This window comes from Silene latifolia, chromosome 9 (assembly GCF_048544455.1).
Source record: "Silene latifolia isolate original U9 population chromosome 9, ASM4854445v1, whole genome shotgun sequence".
NCBI classification, from domain to species: Eukaryota; Viridiplantae; Streptophyta; class Magnoliopsida; order Caryophyllales; family Caryophyllaceae; genus Silene; species Silene latifolia.
Genome location: NC_133534.1, coordinates 198,140,462 through 198,166,788, shown reverse-complemented (window position 1 = coordinate 198,166,788; position 26,327 = coordinate 198,140,462). Strand labels below are relative to the sequence as shown.

General features: G+C 40.0%; 1 non-coding gene across 1 annotated transcript; it reads right to left on the bottom strand.

The window, feature by feature from the left end:
* Positions 1–6,390: 6,390 nt before the first annotated feature.
* On the bottom strand, positions 6,391–6,497 carry LOC141602828 (small nucleolar RNA R71). Its single transcript, XR_012524736.1, has one exon. It is a non-coding gene; the product is annotated as a small nucleolar RNA R71 (small nucleolar RNA).
* Between the last annotated feature and the right edge of the window lie 19,830 nt (positions 6,498–26,327).

Below are 26,327 nucleotides of genomic sequence, written 5' to 3'. Positions count from 1 at the left end.
TGGTCTCATGATTACTTAATAGTTAAGTAATCATTAGTGGTTAATTTGTATTATTTAACTGTTAAATAATAAATTAATATTTAATTATGTAAGATAATTAAATATAAGACTTATAAGCATTTGTGGGACAAATGTCGGAAATCAAAATGGACCAAAATATTATATGTGGGTTGACACTTGTATAAGATAAGTGTTATTACATGTGGCATAATCCACCAAGAAATGTTTAACTCATTTCTTTACATTTTGTTCTCTATAAATACCCCACTATTTACACTCATTAGATGATGATTTTGGAGACCAAAAAAACCTCAAAATAGACCCTTGGTCGTGCCATATTGAAGAGAAAAAGAGAAAGAAAAAAAAACCTTATTTTCTTCATATTTTCTCATCAAAAACTTGATCAAATTGTTGATCATCATCAAAAATAATTCACAAAACTATAATATACATAAACTAATATTATTAGTGTAATAATATTACATAGTATAAAAGGTTATCCTACTAATTATCTAGTTAGTAATTATTAGGATTTTTGGGTTTAATATTGGGTGTATCCAAAGGAGATTACCTAAGTTGGTAATTTGGTTTTTGGAGGATCATCCACCATTTATTAGCTCAAGAACAACATCAAGGACGGAGTCCTTGAGTTGTGCCCTTTATATTTCCATCATCAATGTAAGGAAATTTCTCTTAAATGGTTTTTACACCATTTTTTGTTATTTTTATTTGCACGCATGTAGATTTAGACAATTACATCAAATTAATTAGTAATTTTGATTTCATAAGATGAGTATAAAATGGTCTAAATGACTAACAGCAGGTTGGATTGAAGCAGACGATTCCGAAGCTTGATACTGTTCCTCAGACTGCCATGGCGCTTACTACTGAGAGCCGAAGAGAGTGGGCCATCAAATGGGCTCAAAGAAACATGTGGTTCCTGAACTCTTCTGTTAGTGCACTATGGGTATCAGATTCCTACTTGCAGTGGAGGAAAGCTACTACTAATGAGGAGCGCGAGAGACTAAGGAAACGCGAGCCTATTGACTACAAGGTTCATGATGTAGAGAAGGAGAAAGAGAAGCACTTGACCGAGATAGAGGAAGAAGCCGGATTTCAAGTTGTTCATCCATCGAAGAAACCGAAGACTTCTCCTGCCGTGGAAAACGTGGTAGATAAGAATGGCCAGGCTAGACCACGAGAGAGACCGTTGGTGATTAGGTCTGAGATAGCGCAGGAGCGTCCAGCTCGTGATCGAGATAAGAAATATGATAAGAATGACAAAGGCAAAGGGAAAATGGAAGAATAGCCTAAGTCTTTGATATTATTTATTATTATTATTATTATTATTTGCAATGTGGTGGGGTTTTTAGAATCCTAGCCTATTTATTTTAGCATTTATTTTATTATGTAGCGTATTATTATTATTATGGAAAGAAATGAAATAAAAAGGTTAATTGGTTATGAAACTGTTGTGATTTTTCTTCTATTATTCTTGTCGAATTCCAAATGCATATGCAAATGTCCTTCTATTTAGATTCAAAAATAATGGGTTGTATCTTGTGAAGGATTGCCTACATATTCATTTTAAAAATGAAATCAAACCCTTGTGCGTAGTTCAAGTAAATGTAAAAGAATAATTGTTCGAAGCAAGAGCTTATAATGAACTAGAAAAATAAGCAGGAGCTTTACTTACTCTTAAAGCACAATTCAATTTATTTGATGATATGAGGAAGACGATTTGTCAAAATGCAAGAGCAAGGTGACATTAGCTTATTTCAGCTAGCCAGAGGCCATTTTTATTCCGTGCCACAGGAGCGACACGTGAGGTTACGTTAGGCGCGTTTTGTTCCTATTCTAGGCATAGTAACATTTTAGTTGGTCGAGGTTTGTTGGGTTGGAAAATTCATTCCCATCTAAGTTTGTGATCCTAACTGCACCCCCCCCCCCGGGAGTATGGATTTGACCAGAAATGGTCCGGCCCAGTTGGGTTTAAACGTTCCTCGCGGATCGACAGGTAAAAGAGGTCTAACTGATTTGAGAACCAAGTCTCCTTCTTTAATGTTCCTTGGCTTAACCCTTTGGTTGAAGGCTCGTTTGATACTGAAAGATCATAGATCCATATTAGACTCTTTAATATAAATTAAATTATCTCATAATTTATCATTTTGATGATCTATGTAACATGCATGCAAATATAAAAGAATAAAATTGAAAGTTTAAGGAAAAACAATTTCCTTACATTGATTTTATGGTAATAAGGGCACACTAGATCACCTTTCTAGTTTGATCTTGAGCTTATAACAAATGGATGATCCTCCTAACAAATCTTCAAAGAGAAGATCTCCTTCAAGATGCACCTAAGAACTTAACCCAAAACTAACAAGTATTTAACTAGAAACTTGTTCAAATTATACCCTTGATATCATTTGTAATATTACTAACACTTCTTAGTAATAAAGATTGATTACTAACTTTTTAGTAATGATGTGTGATCATTTTAGAGAGATAGACTAAATATTTGTTCACATGCAAAAGTGAAGTGAGCTCGTGTAACAAAATGAACAAACTTAGTCTATATGGAGGGAAGGGGCTGGGTAGGTGAGGGAGAGGTGGAGTGTTCAAGTTGTCTTATATTATTTAATCTTACATCACATGCAAAATCTATAATAAGATAACTTATGGTAGTATATAAAGTAAGGTGAAATGATTATGTTCCTAATCATCCACTACTCTATTTTACACGGTCCACTTGCCCATTTACGGGTACATATTGGTTCTAATATTTGTCGCACAAATACGTGTACACTACTACAGATACAGGCTATAACAACGGTTAAAAACCGTTGTTATATCAAAAAGCGGACGTTGTTAAAGCGTCCGTTGTAAAAGGTTTTAACAACGGTTGGTTTTCTTAAGGAACCCGTTGTTAAAACTATTAACAACGGTTTTAAGTATAAAAACCCGTTGTGGAAAGTGTGACTCAATTTTGGGGGGAACGTTATAACAACGGGTTGTAATATACAAAACCGTTGTTATAACTAAAGACAACGGGTTGTTTGTAAATAACCGTTGTTGTTTGTTCTTAAAAAAAAAAAATTAAATTAAATATTACTAGATGCATGCATAATTACGGCCTGTTAGAATTCCGATGCATGCATTATTACTGCAACATCACTGTACATATGAACGGATAATATGGAATGAGAAGGGTTAGTAATAAGATTTGAAGCAACATTATTGAGAGATATGATGATGATTATGGCACAACTTCCTAACATATATATTAATTAAAAAGCAACTCAACCCACACATTGCTTAGTATAAATACATTGCATATCTCAACTAACATTTCCATTATCTCAATATATTCATCTCCAAACCCTGCTAACAGCTAAAACAAACTCTACTTAATCTTTCAAAACAAACTCCAAAAACTCCAACAAAATGAATGATTTCATCCTTAAGACTCTTACCATGATCGAGAACAACAACAACTTCATCCGTCGGTTCCTCCATATTGAGGAAAGTTTCAGGAGCTACCTTGCGGATGCTCGATCCGCACCGAAGCACGCCTAAGAAGATGGCTTGACGGAGCAGCAGCAGTTGCAGCTATATGACGATATAGCAACTGCTGAACAGAACCTCCAAATAGCCAAGGAGGAGAGGACGGATACGATAGAGCAGAATAAGATCCTCTATGAAAATATAAGAATTGCATTTTTATATATGTAATTTTTTTTTTAATTTATGTATTTATAAATATATATATATATATATATATTAATTATGTTTATCTTGCTTCTTCATCTTGCTTCTTCATTGTTTTACTAACTAACTAGATTCAAATAACATAATGGTCGATAAAAACACATACATGCAAAAGAAATAAATAGAAAAAGAAAATAATGACGATGAAACTGATGTGACCATAATTGGCGCATATTTAGCCCCCGAATTACCATTGTTTCCATGCTTTTTAGTACCTATTTGGGTCATTTCTTATCTTTAGTTCTTTGTTTTGCATATTCTTTGAGATTTTGATCCCTTGGTAGGAGAGGAGTAAGAATCTTGCATTTTCATGGCAAAACGAGGCTAAATTGATCGTATTCAATGACCAAGCATCAAGGAGGGACAAGACTAGAAGGCCTTTGTACATAGCATAGTAGAAGAACATTGTTGAGAAAGGATCCTTGAGTCCCCAAGGAAATCCCCAAGGAACTCATGAAGAAAAGGGAAGAAAAGAAGAAGAAAAGATGCTGCCAGACAATCCGAACGGATTGTACACAATCCGTCCGTCCGTCCAGCCCAATCCGAGCGTCCCTCAAAGGAATCCGCTCGGATTCCACCTCGCCAATCCGAGCGTCTTGACCAAGAATCCGCTCGGATTCTCCAGCCCAGATCCGGCCGTCCCGACTCCCATCCGCACGGATTTCAAGATGTACAGACGTTTTCATTCTTCGAGCCACGATAAGAGAAGCCCTTCTCTCGGAGAATACCGGAGTCTCCTTGCTCAACTTAAAAAGTGTAATTACTAGTTTAGCCCTTAGTTAACCCTAATGCATCCTCCCTAATTTTCACTATAAATACCCCATTAGTCTAATTAGAGGAGCATGTTCTTCTTATCAATAATTAGAGTAGTTAATATTGATCAAATCTCTCTTCAATATTGTAATCAAGTATTAATCAAGTTTTAATCCAAGTTTTAGTTCCTTAATCTCTCTCTTGTTCTTACTTTATTTTGGGTAATTGAAGATTATTTGGGTTATATTGGGAGATTGACAACCTCTTAATCTAGGATTCAAGTACTTCTATTATTCTTGCTTTATTATTGGAATCATTAGTAGGTATAATCTCTTAATCCCTTTTTAATTATTGCTAATTACTTTCATTTATTCATCATGTTTCATTATGTTAGTATGATTGACAACCTTTCTAGCATGATCAATATGATAATGAGTGAGTAGTTTCTTAGCTAGGGTTTAATGGGTGATTAGGGGAAACCAACATGGGCAATGATTCATGCTTAAATTAATATGCTTTCATATCTTATTTGCTTGCTTGTTTTGATCTTAATACATGCACATGTTATATTTGATGAAATGCTAAGCCTATGAATCCTTGCATTTACTATCATCTCCTATCTTTTCAATGAGACTTGTAAGACATAACCCAACTCGAGTCTTGTTAGACCATGCATGTGTTGAGTAGGAAAGATTAAGTCGACTTGTAGGTGTTGTACAATCTAATCGATTCGGCTCCGGGACCCAAACTTTCCTAGGATTGTAAGATATAACCCAACTCAATCCATCACAACAATAATTGCTTGCTTATAATTTGAGAACATGTTTGTATGATCATATCCCATGATTCCCCTATGAACCCATGACACCCTAGTGCCTTTAATCAATTGTTTACACCCCTTATTTTATTCATCTTGCTAGTTTATTTTCATTGTTATTTTAGTTTAGTAACCTTCTACATCAACCCAATTTGTGACACCCCTTAGACACTACTAGTTACAATAGAATTTCTCATTTCAATACCCGTCCTTTGGGATCCGACCTTTACTTGCCTCTTTACTAATTGTAGAGTTGTTTGTCAAGTATAAATTGTGTTTTGTATCGACCATTGACCAACGACCACATATGTTTAATTGTGAACACCAAATGGCCTCGATCAAAAATGGCGCCGTTGCCGGGGACGGTGTTTAATTGATTTAAGATTTCTTTTATTGTTTTTAGTTGTGTCTTTTTCACCTTGGGAAGTAAAACTCCTCAAGGTTTGTTCTAATTGTTTTCTAGTTGTTTGATATTTTGCATGTCTAGAAGGTTACAAAGAGATTTGTTACCTTTTGACCGTGAAATCAAAAGAACCTTGACGAATAATAGGAGACTTGTTAGGAGGAATTTGGGAGGTGTTGGTGAAGTTGTTCAACCCACTAGTGAGTTTGTCAATCCTTTCGCAATAGAAGGAGAAGAGAACCCATTAAACAATACCACACAAAATCCACCTACAATGCCTAAATTCTCGTCACACTCTATACCCACCGAGGAGGATTTACCAAATGGTACTCCTACCCCACAACATCTTACCGGAAACTTTATTGCCAAGTCCGCCTTCATCCAACTAGTTGAGAGGAGCCAATTCGGGGGAATGCCTAGTGAGGACCCTCATTCTCATATGGAAACCTTTTGCGATTATTGTGAAGCTATCTCTCAAATGGGCGTGACTCAAGACCAAATAAGATGGGTCTTATTTCCTTTTTCGTTAATCGGCACCGCAAAGCAATGGTTGAAGGGCCTTGATAAGGCCACCCTTGGAATAGATTCTTGGAAGAAGCTAGCTCCAGCTTTCTACCAAAAATTCTACCCACCGGAAAAGACCAATATGCTAAGAGCTCAAATTACGGGTTTTAAGCAAAGGGATGAAGAATCTTTGTATGAAGCTTGGGAGCGGTTCAAAGGTATTTGTCGCTCATGTCCTCACCATGGACTTAGCGAATGGTTTTTAGTGCAACAATTTTGGAATGGTTTATATGAAGATTCAAGGAACATTCTCAATATGGGATCAAATGGAATGTTCACCGAAGTTGATGACAATCAAACAAGGAACAAGATTGAGGAAATGGCGGTCCATAATTCACAATATAGTAGGCCTCGCAAGGCTACTAGAGGAGGAAAGTATGAAGTGGACACCGTTACTCAATTGGGTGCTCAACTTAGTGCTCACATTGACACAATCAACTTGAAGTTTGAACAAGCTATTGCTAGACTTGAGGAAAACTCAAAATCATCGAAGCATCATGTCAATGCCATGACGGCATCCTCATCAATCCCAAGCGGGATATGTGAGAATTGTGGAACCTTGGGTCATGACTCAAGTGAATGTAGGGGAACAACCGAACAAGTTAATGCTTTCCAAGCTTACAAAAGTGGTACCCCTTATTCAAATTTTTACAATGAAAACACCAAGTTCCATCCAAATCTCTCATACAAAAGCCAAAATGTTCAAAACCCTCAAACAACATACACTCCACCACCCATGAGAAATCAAAATCAAAGACCCTTTTTCAATCAAAACCAAGGCTACCAAAATCAAAATCCATACAATCACCACAATGACCAAGGTTTTGATGTCCAAAAAGCGGTCCTCCAAATGCAAAAGAATCAACAAGAATTTTTCTCCCAAATGCAAAAAGATAGCCAAGCAAAAGACACCACCATCAACAACATTCTAGCTCACACCAAGATGTTGGAAACACAATTGACCCAACTAGCATCTTCAAGCTCACAAAGACAAAAGGGGCAATTACCACCTCAAGGTAATCCCCCTAGACATGAAACGGTTAGTGCCATTCACTTGAGAAGTGGTACAAGATATGAAGCACCGAAGGAGCAAGTTGAGAATGAAGTTGTGGTGCAAGGTCCCAAAGAAGGGGAATCATCAAAAGAAGAAAGTTCAAAGAAAAACGAAGACAAAGCCAAAGAAAAGGAGCCCATTGTGATTAGACTTCCTTTTCCAAGTCGTCAAGCCAAGCCCAAATTTGATGATCAACTTGGAAAGTTCATGGAGATTGTGAAGAACTTAGAAGTCTCAATTCCTTTCACGGAATTAATCAATCACGTTCCGGCCTATGCAAAGTACATGAAAGATATCCTCACAAAGAAGAAGTCAATCCGGAAACTTGAGACTATCGCCTTCACTAAGGTGAGTAGTGCAATACTTCAAGGGAGTTCACCTCCAAAGTTAAAGGATCCGGGAAGCTTCTCAATACCGTGTACCATTGGCGACACGACGATCAACAAAGCCTTATGTGATCTAGGGGCTAGTGTGAGTGTCATGCCGTACTCGGTGAGTAAAAGGTTGGGAATGGGAGAGCTTAAATGCACCAATATCACTCTTCAAATGGCCGATAGATCGACGAAGACACCATTAGGGATATGGGAAGATGTCCCCGTGCGAATTGGGAAGTTTTTCATCCCGGTAGACTTTGTCATTGTTGATATGGAGGAAGATTCCAACATTCCAATCTTCTTAGGAAGACCTTTCCTACACACCGCGGGTGCGGTGATTGATGTGAAACATGGAGAGCTCACTCTAGAAGTAGGAGATGAAAGCATAACTTTTAATCTTGACAAAACCATGAGAGCTCCTCGTTTGCATGAACCATGTTTCATGATTGATCATTATAGCCGAAAAGACGAAAGGAAGAAATCGGAACTCCAATGGAGGAAGAAAATTGAAGATGCTCCATTCAAAGAACAAGTGAATTGTGACAAGGAGAGCTTGCAAAGCTCATCAAAATCAACCAAGGAAGAAGATGATGGCCTCATTGGCCAAGAGAAGAAATTGGGAGAGTTGTCTCCATCTAAGCAAGAGATTTTCAATGATCAACTCAATGAAGTTTGTGGTCTTTGGGACGACGAATTTGAAGGGATCTTTAATCCCTACATTGGGCATGCCATCGATCATGATCAACAACAAGGGCCACGGTCTATTGAGGACCTCTACCACAACAATGAACAAGCTTTTGATTACTTTTTCAAGGTGTTGAGCAACATCAACAACACCTTGAACATGCCCCCTTGACATCTCATCAAGAATGAGAGTTTGGTGGAGTCCTCCCTAAACCACCACTTGTAAATATTTCTAACTCCCTAACTTACTTTTCAATTTTTGTATTGCATTTTTTGTCATTTTTGGATTTTATCTACTTTGATCAAAATAATTGTCATGAAAAGAGAGAAGTGAGGGAGGGATTAACAATTTTAATTAATGTGTAGTGCTTTACCTTAGTGTGGGGATGGAAATTGCTTAGGCAATTCATGCCTTAGTAGTGCCCCCACAATGAAGAACACAAGATTTGAAAGAAAGAAAGAAAGAATGATAAGGGAATGCATTGTGCGCGAATAAGCTGAACACGTGTGCACAAGGACCAATCCGAGCGGATTCCTGAGAATCCGCCCGTCTGAAGAAGATCCGAGCGTCCAGCTGAGAAGACGCCCGTCTTGGGCTGAGCTGAAATTTGCAAAATTCTTGACTGTCAAAGAATCCGAGCGGATTTCTGGAAAGACGCCCGTCTCACAGAATCCGTCCGTCTTTTGAAAAAGACTCCCGTCTTGAAGCTGAAGAAAAACAAAGAAAAATCTCTGGACTAGAATCCGTCCGTCCTGCACGAAATCCGCCCGTCCCATCACAGAAGAATCCGAGCGGATTCCCCAGAATCCGAGCGGATTCCCCAGAATCCGCCCGTCTCTAGGCGGGATTTTGAAAATTTTGAAGCTGTAGAATCCGCACGGATTGCGCCCAATCCGCACGGATTGTCCCTGCGTTTTGAAATTGCCGAGTTCTTTAAATACCTATCCCACCTTCATTCATTCATTCATTCATTCATAAACACTACCCACAACATCAAAACCCTCATCCTCTCCATCTCAAAAACAAAAACCCTCAACAAAACTCACCAAAATCAAATCAAACCATCTTTCAAACAACAAATCAATCACTCCATCTTCATTAACAATCAAAACCAAGCACAAATTCTTCACCCTTTGAGTCGATCTTTGTTCTCATAAAGGCAAAGCCTTTCACCTTCAAAATCGATTTGGGCATTCTACAAATTGAAGATTTTTGACTCTTTACTTGGTTAGTTCATCAAATGGCAAGAACAAAAGGAGCAACAAAGGCAACAAAGGCACCAAAAGCAAAGGCTCTCTCTCAAAGGCAAAAAGCTCTACAAGCAAAGAAAGCTTTGGCAATGGTGGTATCAACACCAAGCTTGGAAGTGCAACAACAACAACAAATTTCTATGGAAGCATCACCTTCTACTCCGTGTCGATCAACTCTTGCATTATCCGGAGGTAACTTTCATTTCCGATACCCATAGAAATACATTTGTCAAGTTTGCTATGAAACAAATTCAATCCACCAAATTCATATGTCAAGATGCTTTAGAGAAGTTGGGTGTTCTTGAACAAACAAGAGTCTTTTTCAATGCCATGGGTTTGAAGAAATTGTTTGAAATGAAGGAAGTAACATACCCCTCCCTTGTCTTGGAATTCTTAAGTTCTTTAAAAGTGACAAAAGTTGAGAATAGGGAAAATATTGAGTTTCGTCTAGCTAACACTAGTAGACGCATTACCTTTCCGGAATTAGGTGAAATTTTGGGTCTTAGCGATGAACATAAATATTATAAGCAATATGGGAAGTATGACCCATAGCCTCTTTGGGAGGCAATCTCCGGGAAGAAATTTGAAGATTTTCATGCTTGTCGTTCTCTTTTGCTCCATCATCCGGGCATAAGAGTATGGCACAAAGTTGTGGGAAATACCATAATTGCTAGGAAAGACACCAATCATTTCACGGGACTCGATTTTATTCTCCTTGAATCAACTTTGAATATTGGAAGAATTCACACACAGCCTTACAATTCTTTGAGGCTATTGGTTGATAGATGGCTCCATGTAGATAGTGGGAAGAAGGGTCAAACCGTTATTGTTAATGGCGGCCTTGTCACGGTCCTAGCCAAGCACTTTGATCCTAATTTCAATAAGGATAGCAAGTACAAGGCAAAGGAAGGTGGCCATCTTATTGATATGTCCATCATGATTAACAAGTTTAAGTGGGTTGCTCACAATCCCCTTGACACCAAGTATGGGTGGCTTACTAGTGAGGCTCGATCATTCACTTTACCCGCAAAGATTTGCCGTCTTAGTGTCCACCGGACCAACTATTTACTTCCCCTATCCGAAGAAGCCGAGTACATCATTCAACAACAAAAGGGTGATCATGAAACTCCCTCCTCTTCCATTGTCATACCGCCTTACCCCTATGAATATGAAGAGTTCAAACCGCAAGGAATTGAAATTGGGAAAGACTATGTAACTCTTCTTATGCAAGCCATGCACAAGCAAGCTTATGAAGATCGGAAGAATGCTTATTTGGCTCAATATCCTCCCCTCTTACATCTAGCTAGGCAAGGACTCCTTGATCCATCTTGTCCTTTGCCTAGTTGGGCGGATAGAGAAGCCTTATTTCCGGGTGCATCTAGGGACGTGGTGGAAAACAATGAGGTTGTTGGAAATGGTGAAGAAATTGATGATAATATTGAGGAAGAAGCAAGTGGAGATGAAGAAGGAGATGGTGAAGATGATAATGAAGAAAGTGATGAAGAAAGTGCCAAGGAAAGTGGCAATGTGACCACTTCTCATGAGGGAAGTGGTGATGATGATAGCATGATGGAAGACTAGCCTTGGAGACTCCTACACTCCCATGGTTTGTCTATATCTCTTTGTATTTTATTTTCATTTTGATCATTGTTGGTTTAGTCCTAGCAACATCAAAGGACTCACACCTCGGTACCATTGAGGTGTTCTTTATTGTTCCCATTTTTGAAAATCCAAAATGACAATCTAGTTTCATGCATAGCATAGTGTGTGCATGAACTATACCCATGCTTTGACATTAGCAATAGTGTCTTATTTGGTTTGGGGAAGTTAATGCATACACAACGGGAGGTAATCTAAATTATCCTCTCCGTCATAACAAAAACCATGCATCATGTAGTATAGTTTAGTGTAGAATTGCATTTAGTATAGAAATCATGCATCATTTTGCATAATTTCCATCATTTTGGCCATTGAGGACAATGCCCATATTAGTGTGGGGATGGGAATTCTAACACTTAACTTTTATTCAAAAACCATAAAAATTGAAAAATTTCAAAAAAATCATAAAAATTTAAAAATTGAAAAATCCAAAAACAAGTTCATTTCCTTTGTATATATTGTCTTGTATATATTGTGTTTGTTTCATCCTTGTTCACTTTGATCGACTACGCCACATCCGAGACATGAGGATATTGAAGACCGCATGGTATGATCTTTCCAATCTCCTTTTTTCCTCTTTATGTTAATGACTATGTGGCTTTATTTTGATTGATGCGGTAAAACAACGTGAACTTAGGATTGCATTTAGTTTATTTGTCATACTAGTTGGTAGAATCATATGCATTAGGATGTTTATATGTTAGTTGCATCATGGCATGTAGTTGCATGTTAGAAAAATTTTGTGAAACCGTCTACTTGGGAAGCTTGACAAGTGTATATAGGCCCTATTAGATGCTTTTTATTCTTAAGACTTTGCTTGTTAGAATACTTGTAAAACACCCTAGGATGTGTCATGCTAGTATCCTTTGACCCATGGTTTAAGGCCGAGTCAAGAGTACCTTGTGGTGTGATAACTCCTTGGCTACCGTTTATTCCAAGGTGACCCTTGAAACCATGCAACCATCATTCATCCATATTCTACCATACATTTTTGTCATCAAAGGGAATGGGCACAAAAAGAAATCAATTTGAGTTCAATGAAATGAAAAATGAAAGAAAGTTTGCAAAAATGCATCAAATGAAAAGAGGAGCAAAAATAGAACTCCTAAAGCTTCAAATACAAGGCACCCTCGTTACTAATTGGGGTGACTTTGAAAATGTTCAAAAAGAAATGCAAAAAGTTGAAAGTTGTCAAGTATTGAAATGCCAAAAATCAAAAAGAAATGGCAAGAAAGTGTTCTCAAATGTCAAATGCCACAAGAAATTGGGGGGAAAAACAAAAACAAAAGAAAACTCCCAAATGAAACTCAAATACTATTGATCCCTTTATCCATCGTATCCATTTTTGTGCATGGTAGAGAGGGGACGACCCTTCTTCTTGTCTAGGCAAGAGGGGGAATTCCGCGAGCCTCCAGTGTTTCTAACACCATAGGGAGTCTACTCTTGACAAAAGCATTTAACGATTGAGGACAAAGGTACCCTAGCTTGACACATTTTGGAGGTGATTTATTGGTATCCTTCTAGGCTTAGTAGTTTGAATAAATTGCATCTATGAAGGATTGTGTACCCTTGAATTGCTTCCCTTGTAGATAATTTCCGCCACTTAGATGAGGAAAATGGCTATTCTTTTTGTAGATGCATCCATTATGTGATTTTTGTGTGCTTAATGTTTGGATGTGTCGCCATTTTGGCAAGACCCACCTTGCCTTGCAAGAAGGCATCCTACCTCATGGTTGTCTTGTTGTGAGTTGAAGGGGCGGAGTGAGACCCGCTAATTGTCTCATATCGGCTATTATTATTAGGTAAGGTTAGTATTGGTCCTAGTCTTTGTCACCTCTTTACTCGGGACGAGCAAAGGTTCGGTTTGGGGATATTTGATGTGACCATAATTGGCGCATATTTAGCCCCCGAATTACCATTGTTTCCATGCTTTTTAGTGCCTATTTGGGTCATTTCTTATCTTTAGTTCTTTGTTTTGCATATTCTTTGAGATTTTGATCCCTTGGTAGGAGAGGAGTAAGAATCTTGCATTTTCATGGCAAAACGAGGCTAAATTAATCGTATTCAATGACCAAGCATCAAGGAGGGACAAGACTAGAAGGCCTTTGTACATAGCATAGTAGAAGAACATTGTTGAGAAAGGATCCTTGAGTCCCCAAGGAAATCCCCAAGGAACTCATGAAGAAAAGGGAAGAAAAGAAGAAGAAAAGATGCTGCCAGACAATCCGAACGGATTGTACACAATCCGTCCGTCCGTCCAGCCCAATCCGAATCGTCCCCCTCAAAGGAATCCGCTCGGATTCCACCTCGCCAATCCGAGCGTCTTGACCAATAATCCGCTCGGATTCTCCAGCCCAGATCCGGCCGTCCCGACTCCCATCCGCACGGATTTCAGTACAGCACGTTTTCATTCTTCGAGCCACGATAAGAGAAGCCCTTCTCTCGGAGAATACCGGAGTCTCCTTGCTCAACTTAAAAAGTGTAATTACTAGTTTAGCCCTTAGTTAACCCTAATGCATCCTCCCTAATTTTCACAATAAATACCCCATTAGTCTAATTAGAGGAGCATGTTCTTCTTATCAATAATTAGAGTAGTTAATATTGATCAAATCTCTCTTCAATATTGTAATCAAGTATTAATCAAGTTTTAATCCAAGTTTTAGTTCCTTAATCTCTCTCTTGTTCTTACTTTATTTTGGGTAATTGAAGATTATTTGGGTTATATTGGGAGATTGACAACCTCTCAATCTAGGATTCAAGTACTTCTATTATTCTTGCTTTATTATTGGAATCATTAGTAGGTATAATCTCTTAATCCCTTTTTAATTATTGCTAATTACTTTCATTTATTCATCATGTTTCATTATGTTAGTATGATTGACAACCTTTCTAGCATGATCAATATGATAATGAGTGAGTAGTCTCTTAGCTAGGGTTTAATGGGTGATTAGGGTAAACCAACATGGGGAATGATTCATGCTTAAATTAATATGCTTTCATATCTTATTTGCTTGCTTGTTTTGATCTTAATACATGCACATGTTATATTTGATGAAATGCTAAGCCTATGAATCCTTGCATTTACTATCATCTCCTATCTTTTCAATGAGACTTGTAAGACATAACCCAACTCGAGTCTTGTTAGACCATGCATGTGTTGAGTAGGAAAGATTAAGTCGACTTGTAGGTGTTGTACAATCTAATCGATTCGGCTCCGGGACCCAAACTTTCCTAGGATTGTAAGATATAACCCAACTCAATCCATCACAACAATAATTGCTTGCTTATAATTTGAGAACATGTTTGTATGATCATATCCCATGATTCCCCTATGAACCCATGACACCCTAGTGCCTTTAATCAATTGTTTACACCCCTTATTTTATTCATCTTGCTAGTTTATTTTCATTGTTATTTTAGTTTAGTAACCTTCTACATCAACCCAATTTGTGACACCCCTTAGACACTACTAGTTACAATAGAATTTCTCATTTCAATACCCGTCCCTTGGGATCCGACCTTTACTTGCCTCTTTACTAATTGTAGAGTTGTTTGTGAAGTATAAATTGTGTTTTGTATCGACCATTGACCAACGACCACATATGTTTAATTGTAAACACCAAATGGCCTCGATCAGAAACTAATAGTGACGGCGAGATTTACCTGATAAATACAGAAAATAATGACGATGAAATCAACAGTGACGGCGAGAAGATAAAGCGACGATGAGAAAGTGAGAAAGAGAGAAAGAGAGAAAGAGAGAAAGAGAGAAAGAAAGTGTGTGTTTTGTGTTTGTTTGTCTGCTGTGTTTGTGTTTGTGTATTAAGGGTTGTGTTTTGTGGCTGCAACAGACTTCTCTTTGTGTGGTTTATAGTATGGAAGGTATTGACAACGGTTATTAAACAACAACCGTTGTGAAATATGTTTTAACAACGGTTGTAAAAAACACCCGTTGTTAATAAGTTTTAACAACGGGTTTCAAAAATAACCGTTGTGATTACTTTTCACTAACTTTGCGCCAATTTTGCGCCAAATTATTAACAACGGTTGTGCATGTGTTACCCGTTGTTAAAACTAATAACAACGGTTTTTATAACCATACCCGTTTTTATTTATTTTAGTAAAATTCGCGCCACACATTCTACAACGTCTATTGTGATTTTCGTGAATAATCGTTGTTAAAGGGTCGTTGTGGTTGCCTGTATTTGTAGTAGTGGTAATTTTATTTTAAACATCGTTTCATGTTTAAATACTTCCATAATTAATTCGTCCAAATCACTCCGTAAATATACGTGTACCACCACACATATTATTTACGTTCTAATATTAATCACATTAATCAATTAGTACAATTTTAGTGAATTAATTATTAATTAACTAAAACCCGTCTCCCAAAATTTATTATTCAATTATCACATAATTAAATAATAACTGCCGTGTCTCGAGTTCGCAACTCGAAATCTCTCTAAAAATAATCGACTAACCTCTTAGTCTATAAATCAAGGGACTAAATAAATTGTATCTCATACAGTTAATTAGTTGTCAATTGAGGTTCGTTCCTTTAGGTGTGACCGAAAGGGGTCAGTTGATCACCGCCGTCTCACGACAATAACGTCAAACTCTAGTCAGCCAACCGTTATCGATTTACATTAATCAACTGACGAGGATCAAATAATTAAGTATCAGATGATATTCCATTAATGAGATTTATCATGTAAACGCACTATTGTGGAGGACAGTAACTCCAACAATCTCTCACTTGTCTGACACAAGGTGTGCGCTACCAATTCTCTTGTCCGTTTTAATCTCCCACTCAATGCAAGGTGTCTTTCAGGTCGCACTTGCACATGAACATATCGCGAGTGTTTTTCTCGATCGGGAGTGTGACTACCTGACCGGAAAAATCTCCCACAGATTACTTCCGTGCGTGGCCACGCATTTGTAGTCATTAACTCCTCGAGTGGCCTTGAGATATAGTTACCCAACGTGGGTGGACAATTCCTGTCTGCCCTATCTATCTTATTGCACAATACAGATCACCATGACCTAGTAAATGCCCTTTGGCCTCCTTTCACGGCACGACCTAGGACAAAGCCAAAGTCACTCGGAAACTGCACTTGCTCAGATTATTCTTAGAGATCCATGCCACGACCAAGCGTCTATAATATAACTTAGGGACTTTCTAAATGGTCACTGTCCGGCAAAGTGTCACACACTCTGCCTATGTAATCGACTAGTCATCACGTATGACCGCATGGTGTTGAACAACCATCAATCGACTCATAATCTAGTCACTCCGAGACGTCACCTCATAAAGTGACTAGGGACAAAATACAATGTTCATCTTGTTCACTTGAATAGTGTTCAACATTGTCTCCACAACTTATTCAGATAAACAAGGTATTCAATGTTTTTAGTCAAACTGAATAATTGAGTTCTTAAATAAACTCTAACAATGAATGCGATCATCACTTATGTAAATATCAATACTCTATCCAATATTTACATAACGATCTTTAGCAATTAAGGTATACTGCTCAATCACATTGAGATGACATAACCATCATGTCTACCTTATGCCAACGACTTTTGGTTGAGGATTAGCAACAGTTTCATCACTCTAATTTCCATTGCTATTTTCCTTTGTTCTATGCAATCTTTTCATCACATAGAGCCTTTCTAAGTACATGTCTAAACAAGGTTTTAGACTCTGGTTCTAAAGCCAGTCAAACACTCCCACTGTTTTCACAGTCTCTTGGGATACGATATTCGGCTAACAGAGCTACTCTAGTCCCATTAAATTCCGGTTATCAACTATCTCTCTTACAACATCGGATGTTGTAATGTACTTAGCTTTCATTCATGATTTGTACATATAACACTTATACATACACATCCTTCATATGACATCTTTTATGTATGACTCCTCATACATGTTTGCTTTATACATGTATAACTTCTTATACACATATGTATAACTTCTTATACATATTATTCTTTATGCACATATCACTCTTACATGCTAACCATTCCTTAACGAGGCCCATAACATCTTATAAGCATAGGAATGTTTCCGTGTAATCCTTGTACACGAAATTCATAGATTCCTCCAAACTACAAGAGTAAATTCTCAGTGCTTGTCAAGTACTCGAGAATGCTCATGTTAATCATCTAGTGACACTCACTAGGAAATAATTGGTAATGACTTCTCATATTCTCAATATGATAAGTCCCGACGAGAGCAGCTTTTAGCATATTTAATAGATCCTGCAGCGGAAGCAAAAGAGATTATATTTGCGTTCAACAACTTGAACGAGTCAAGAATCTTATCACATAAGTCTCTTGACTAAGATGCTAGTAACCATGGAGATCTATTTCATTAGATCCGGATATTTAAGATGCACCATGCTACTCTCAAGTATTCACCCGAGAATATTTTAAGTCACTAATATGTCAAACACATATTTAGACTAAGAAACATCACCTTAGCTACATTTCTAGTCACTAATATGTCAAGCACATATTTAGACTAAGAAACTCACTTTAGCTCCCACTAAACTCTATGTATCAGTATGGTACCTCGACAACTCAAGTAATACCATAATGATTAATGACATGATTTAACCCAAGGTTGCAACTCTTTGACGTATATATATCACAAAAGGGATCTTTCAAGCATGCTAGGCTTCTTAACATTGATAAGATCAACAAAAATTCTCCCAATGAGAATGTTTCGTTATTCTTTTGCCGAATCTCATCCTCATGAGAGGCTATATTGCTAATGTGGACAGCGGGGCCGCCCACGGGGGCGCTTGGTGAGAAACGGGGACAAGCGTTTGCATTTTGTATGGAGTCGCCACCAATTTTTATGGGAAATTGGAACCGTTCGAATACCTCGTGTCATGTCAAGACACAAAGTAGTGACATGAACACTAAGCAATCGTTACCCTTAGCATTCTATGTCTAGAATGACTCTCGTGGATGCCAATGAACACGGGTGCTCACGGAGATCTGGAGTAAGGGGTGAGGGTACGTATTAGGAAGCTCTTTTGATCGAACACCTAATCCCGCCCGCCTCGATAGCGGCCTCTACTAATGATTAGGGAAGTTATTCGTACTCGATATATTGTCGGCTATATGCATGCAATGCAACATCCAAGTTTTAATCCTAACATGTGAGAATTAACTAAGTCGGTGAACAATTAATTTATCATGCAATTATGTCAAAGTAGGATTTAAGTCAAATTACATGTGAAACATACAAATGAAAGAAACGATAAAGACTATAATGATAGAAAATTACAATAATGAAAATTACATTAATTACAACGGAATAGGCGATTTATGTCGAAAACACCTCTAAAACGGATGATTTGAGAAAAAGGAATAAAAGAAATAAAAAAGAAACAAATAAATAAACGAATAGAAACCAGGTGATAATACGAATATTAGTTAGTTAATTACGTAGACTAATTAAACTAGGTCAAAGCAGAAACGGAGTTCAGGGACAGAAATCATCTGAACAGCGCAGCAGAAGAAGCCTGCGCCTCTGAAGAGGCGCAGCATTCTTTGCGTGCTCCAAGGGTGAGTTCTGTTGTGAAGCCGGAACCAAAATCGTTAATGTTAATTGATGAATTTAAGGATTGATTACGACAATTGACTCGGATGAAAGTGATTTAATGGATTATTTACATATGAAGGGGTCATAAAAGCGGTAAAATATGAATGAGACGGATGCTAACGAATTAATGAAGGGACGATGCTAATGAATGAGATCAATAAACAACTAAACAAACTAATTAATTGATTAGACTAAACATGATGAATATGACGAATTAACAATGAATATGGCTGCAAATTTACCAAAGATAAATTCCAGAAACTCAATATTGACGAAATTGAATCTCTAAAACTCGGATTGAATATTAATGACGAAAACCCGTAAATATTGATTACTTAGGATTTAAGTCGGATTTATGACAATTAAAACATGTTAATGATGATGATGATGATTAAATATACATATGATTATTAAACTATCATGCGAACGAATTAACGAAATAAGCAAAAGAAAACAAACAAACAAACACGAATTACAGAGGACGGAGGAAGAAGAAAAGAAGCAGGAACCGCGGCAGCCTCACGAAGAGGCGCAGCAGGAACTGCGCTCCTTCGAAGAGGCGCAGCAGTTGCTGCGTCTTTTCTCGACGTCTGTCTACTGGAAATCCGCAAAAACAGAGTTTTAACGAAGGGTTTTAGAAATCGATTTTAACGATGTTTTCGACATAAACCTTACAATGGATACGATAAATAAAATACAATAAATAAAAGAGAATTATACACCCTCAGACTTACATGTTGACGGAACGAGATGAACTAAGTATCGACTAGTGAATGCTCGACGCGAATGCAAAAAGAGTGCCCACGTAAGAGGAAAACGATTGATTAATTAAGATTGATTGAGTGTAGTTGGTCAAATTGGTCGGTCATGCAACGGAGAGGCTGGTACCCGGAAGGATCCGAGCTTACGTGGTCGGAAGTCCAAGCACGTAGGCGCCAATTAGTAAGAACGAAGTCTAGAATACAAAGGAAGAAGAGAAGGGCGGACACTCGCGTGAGAAATATGAGGAACGAAAGCTCCTATTTATACTAATCACGTGAAGGAATAGGGTTTCGGAGACTCTTTGGAAGTGAATCTCGGAAAGATATAAAAAAGATACGTAAATCATGCAAAGAAGGGCCTGGGAAGAGGCGCAGCGTACCATCGCGTCCCTTGGAAGAGGCGCAAAGACTGCTGCGTCTATTCCCGTGAGGTTTCCTCCTGCTGAAGAAAGATTTCCGCGTTTGAGTTATGGTAGGACGGAAATAATTCGATTATCTTGTGAATATTACGGGATATTATTTGCCAAAAGATAGAATTTGTGAAATATGGAATAGAAGTATCCGGAACATTCCAGAACATTCTGACTCGGGATTTAACAATTATCAGAAAATGGAGACGGTTTTTGACCCGACTCGAATGTACTCTAATTATCGCCAAAACGACCGTATCCGGACGTAGATGACAACTAAGAGGTTGGCATTAATATTTGAGCAATCACTTGACAATAAACTTACGAACTGTCACAAATCGTTCCGCGTATCAAACATGCGGCCCAATCATCACCGGGTGGTTTGCGAGAGGTGCAGAAACGAGGTGTCTACAGAGCCCCCTCTTTGACTGAGGCTTGGACAAGGCGAAAGTCAAAGTATAGCCATCAGGTCAATCGAAGATTACAACCTGACGACTATGGCGACGCGAGGCGGCTCAAGGGGTGTGAGCCAAGGACCTGTCGTCGGGAACATTTTAGAGTCTGTCGACTATCGGGGAGGGTCGTTTAAAGTCCATTAGACTACGTAAGGAAGCTCGCCAGCCATAAGAAGAGACCATACCTGAGACTTCTTTCTCGAGATGCTTTCGGAGGTGCATAGGAGCTAAGGTTAAGCGTAGGAGCTAAGGGTAAGCGTAGGAGCTAAGGTTAAGACCTAAAAGATATGTAAGGATTTGTGCTAGGGTGTGGGGCCCTAAAGGAAAGCATCGACGGGAAGGAGGCCAAATATAAGTTCAACCTAGAGGTGGCTAAGGTTTGGGTGTAGGAACTTCTGGAGAGCGACACCCTGTCGAACTCCGCGGGGAAACACAAAATATAGTGAAAGCAGCAGGACGTCGGTAGAAACTGCTGGGGAATCCGCTTGCGTCGGTCTCAAGCGAACTCTGGCAAAACTTGAGGTTGAATCTGCTTGCGTCGGTCTCAAGCGAACTCTTGTTGGGAATATATCGACGACTAGGAGCATCTTGATCGTCGTGACAGAAATCCTGAGTGAGCAGTACTGCGAAATACTACTGCGCCGGATAAAATAATTTTGAGCAATACTGCAAAATACTGCTGCGCGGATAAAATGATTTTGAGCAATACTGCAAAATACTGCTGCGCCGGATAAAATAAGGACCGGAACGAAAGAAAACCATCGAAACGGGCCAAAAGAATATAATAGCGTTGAAGAAGAGGCGCACCAAAGATGGGCCCACAAATAACGAACCCATAACGAATTTTTGAAAATTCGTATGGAGGGAACGTGAGGAAGAGGCGCAGCAAGAGCTGCGTCTCTTGGAAGAGGCGCAGCGCCTGCTGCGTCTTTTCCCCAATTTGGCTATTTCCGCGTAAAAACGCGAAATCAGAAGGGTTTTATTCATTATTTCGAAACACATTTTCTTCAATTTCTCTCTCAAATCTTCACCATTTCCGTCGAGGTTTGATTCAAAAGCTTGCTTGAAATATGACTAATCGAGGTATGTGTCTTAATCTTGCATTAATCATCTACACTTGTCGAATTTTGAGCCGAAAATTCTAGGGTTTTCGACCCTTTTGATCGAAAATTTGGGGCTTTTCCCCCAAATGGATTTGCTTTGCCAAATTGATGCTAGAAATGGATAGTAGGCAATGTTAGGAACATAACCATGTATTTACTTTGAATTTTCATCGAGTTTTGAGCCCTTGAGCGAATTTTGAGACGGTTTTACAGCTGAACCGTAAATTGCTTCGAAAATAGCCTTAGGATTACCCATTGGCGGTGAAATTTGATATTTGGGACCCTTGGATGATGGGTAAACTTTCTGCCATCTCGAAATTTTGGTTTGTGACATCTTTTTCAGGACGCCTTTCTAGGGCATAATCGCCGTTATAACGAAATGCTGCCGAATTTTCGACTCGAACCCGGAACTAGGCTTTGACTTGGACTTGACTTTGACCCAATTTATCACATGAGCGATTGGATTAGCGGAAATATGGCCAAAGATGGCCAGAAAGGGCAGTTTTCAGGGCTTTGGAGGCTCGAAAACTCCTAAATTAACTTTAATGTGCAGGTGATGAGGCTTCTACTTCTGGGAGGACTCCCATGGAGATAGACGTTGTTACGGTTGAGGAGGCTTTAGAGAAGGCCCTCACCGCTGCGATGATGGCTACTGGAGACGAGGCTCACGAGGAGGAGGCCGTCGAGGAGGAGGAGGAGGAGGAGGCCCCGAGACGGGCCAACGTCAGGCAAGGAGGTCGTCAGCTGAGGGGAGCTCCTACGTGGGCTGAGACCTGGGAGAGTAGGCACCTTGTGTGGGCTGCAGAGGGTCACCTGTCCTACAGGACGGTGAAGAGCTCGGTAAATAAGAATTCACTTACTCATTACCTATTCTCTTTCGTTCTTTTTGTCCAAACTTCTTGCAAATTTCTATTCAAAACTAAAGATAGCTTTGTTTCAACTCATGATAGGAGGCCGGGAACATCAGGTCGTTCTCTGGTTACACGACAGCGATGGAGCACTACGAGCGGCTGTCGGCGGAGGAGAGGGCCATGATCGAGCGTGGAGCGTTTGGTCCTCTGGTTCAGGTCTGGAGGGATATCGTGAAGAGGAAGTTGCGGGCCAACCTTAGCCTGGTCCGCGCTTTCTTGGATCGATTCTGGGGTACGACTTCCACGTTTCACCTGCCTTTTGGTGAGGTGGGAGTTACTCTGGAGGATTACAGCATGATTTCTGGTCTGCCGTGCGGGACCGAGGAGATGGTGTGGCCGGAGACTGCTATGAGAGCGGATTCGGCCGAGGCGAGGAGGTTGATCGGCTGGAGCTTGCCGCCGAAGGTCTGTTGCGATCTTAGGGCTTGGTACCCGCACCTACGTCCGAGACTACTTTGCGGGGAAGACCCCGGCGTTGGTGACGATCGATGGGAGGGAGACTGCTCCTCCTCCTTGTACAGCTGAGCAGAGAGCTCGTCTGTGGCTTTGGTGGTTCTTGTCTTCGATTTATCTCGGAGACAAGGGCGAGAGGCTATCGACGAAGCTTCTTCCCTTTCTTTCTAACCTGAGTTCCCTAGGGCGCTGGGACTGGGTCACTGCTGGTTTTGCGGTCCTCATCCGCTTCATGAGGGCCATGGTTCGTCCGGAGTTGATGGAGAAGGGGACTTCTCCTGGCGCTGTCGGACCTGGACTACTGTTGGAGGTATGAACCTTCCTTTAGCCCGAAGCAAATTCTATTCTTTGTTGAATCACGAAAGATCGTCATTGATTATTTTGTTTTATAGGCATGGGTGTACTCTTACTTCCCGAGTCTCGCGCCCAAGAGGACAGAGTCGCTGGAGAAGGCCTATCCCGTGGTGAGGGATTGGGTGATGTGCCGGACGAAGAGCAAGCGCTCTTCTCACAATGTGTACCGGCGGGATGTGAATGCTCTTCAGCTGAGCAGCGTGAGTATCCCACTCGTATTCATATTTCTTGTCTTTTGCTTCCACTTGATCATAGGAATGACTTTTTGCCTTAACTTATTGCAGTGGGTGCCCAGACCTTGGGCGGAGTATGCTGGAGCGCCTCCTTTTGTCGCTGAGGTCCTTCGACCTAGGAGCTCGAGTCGGCTGCTGTTGCGGACGTCGATGGGTCCCGTGTGGTATCTGGGCGAGCGTTTGGCTCGTCAGTGCTCTCGGGGCGCGTTGACGGTTCCTATTGACCCTCCGAGGACGATGTTCAGGGAGCCTTCCGAGGCTGAGAGGGAGGCGGACTTGGCTGGTGCCAGTGGCGACGACCTTCTTCTGCCTGGCGAGGACTACTCGGCGTTCCTTTATGGGAGGTTGGCGTACTGGCCAGTAGTGGTGAGTATCCTTTATTTTCTTGATTTTGATTTCGGGAATTACGATGAAAGTTCATCGATTAATGAGAGCTATTTGTCTTTGCAGGAGGTTGAGGCGGCGGGCATCGAGCCCCCAGTGTACCCCGAGACCCTCGAGTACACTGACGCGACTGGGAGGACGACGCTCTCCGAGTTGCGTGACTTTGACGTGGCCGTGACGGATGCTGGCCTAGACGACTGGCAGCATCTGATTCGGAGGGTGAGCCTCCAGCTTATATACCTTTCGTGTAAGAACACATTCGATTAAACTTGTTTGCCTTACTGAGACTTTTTTTTGAAATGCAGGTCGCGCCATCTCGGTTCGTGGCACTTTGGAGGGTGGCCAACCGGCTACGAGCTACCGCCATCGAGGCACTCGTCGGTGGTCGTCAGGTACGAACCTCGTTTGCTTTCTTTTGATTTTTGATTTTCAGTTTTGTTTGAGTTGATTGACATGAGCCAATTTCTTGTTTACAGGGTGACCGCGAGCTGGAGCAAGAGTTGGCCCAGTCTCGGGAGGAGACGGCTCGCTTGTCGAGGGAGCTCGAGTTTCGGGATGCCGAGATTGCCACTCTTATGGCGAGGGTTGCTGAGTTGGAGGGTGCCCAGCAGTAGTTCTGCGTAGTTTTGTAGACTTGTACATCTGATTTTGAATGTTTTTGGACCTGTTTGGGGCGCAAGTCCCCAGTTTGCTTGGACTTTGGACTTGGTTCGGGGCGCAAGCCCCCAGTTTACTTGTACATTTGTATGTATGATGTCCTGAGTGCCTTTGCTGCTGGGTTGTGTTGCTTGTACCTGCAGGTTAGCTTTTGAACAGGTTTGGTAGACAACGGTTTACGCCGTCATGCTGCCGAAATTCACATAGAAATCACGCAAAACATACATTTTGTGCACATATGGTCTTAATTAGCGCAAAAAATTGACCCAAAAGGACAAAAATGCAAAAAAAAAATGTCGGAAATGGCCGGTTGTCGGGAATGACCGGACGGAAGGGAGGGTTACCCCCTAAAAAAAAAGAAAAAAGAGAAATCTACAAGTGTAGAAATGAAAATGTTGAAATTTGTAAAAAAATGAAAATTATTTCCTAAAAATGAAGTTTATTAAGAATAAATAAATGAATTAAAGTAATAAAATAAATAAAAAAAGTGCGATAAAAATGGCGAGTGTGTCGACGTCGCCTCGAAATGCGTGCCCGCGAATTTAGGAAACCGGAAACATGGTAAACTGCTCGTATTTACCAAAATAAAATCCCGTAGGAATAGGAAATTATTCGTTATAGAATTAGGAAAGATCCAAACGCGGAAATCACAGAGAGTGATCCTGGGGAAGAGGCGCAGCATGAGCTGCGTCGCTTTGAATAGGCGCAGCAGGAGCTGCGCCTGTTCCCAAGTTTGTCTCTCCTGGCCGATTTTAGAAACAGCAATTAGTATAAATAGAAGCGTCGACGAAGCTTTAAATCGCATAATTCTTCCGTCTTTTCTCCGTTAATCCCATAAAAAACTCCCAAAATAAATTTTCAAGAGAAAATTTGTCATCATGAATACTTTGGAGATCCGCTTGAAGGAATGGACTAATGAATTCTCGAATATTGAGAAGCACGACATGGGTGCTCATAACCTTGGGTCTCTATTGAGTTTGAAACTCATTAAGGTGGTAAAACCGTTCTTGGATGCTTGCCTTGACTACTGGGACCCAAATTGTCATGTATTCGCGTTCCCAGGTGGTGATATTTGTCCTTTTCCGGAGGAAGTTGCTGCTATTGGGGGGTGGGACCCCGAGCATTTACCCGCCATTCCTTCCACTTCGCAAGGGTATAAGAGCAAATTCAGAGACCTGCTTGGACTGACCAGACTTGAGGTGGATCGCTTAGTTACCCCGAAAGGTGTGAGAATGCTGGACTTTGTAGACCGCTTCATCAACAGGGCTGACCCCACTGTCTCTTATGTCGCTAGGAGGAGAGCATTTGGCTTTTGTTTGTTGCATGTGTATGTCTTCCATGGACATGTTGATGAAGATTTGCGAGGTGATCCCCGTCTTTTGGGTCTTATCGAACAAATGGAGCTGCGCAGGATCCCAGCTTGTTTATGCTTAGGGGAGATCATCTTGGGTTTGGATAATAGGAAATCCAACCGCGATCTGCCACTTTTGGGGAGTCCCGTCATCCTACAGGTAAAAGACACCTTTTCTTTTTCTTTTTTTTTTTTTTTTTTTTTTTTTTTTTTTTTTTTTTTTTTTTTTTTTTTTTTTTTTTTTTTTTTTTTTTTTTTTTTTTTTTTTTTTTTTGGTGTCTAATACCTGCTTTTGGTAGGTTTG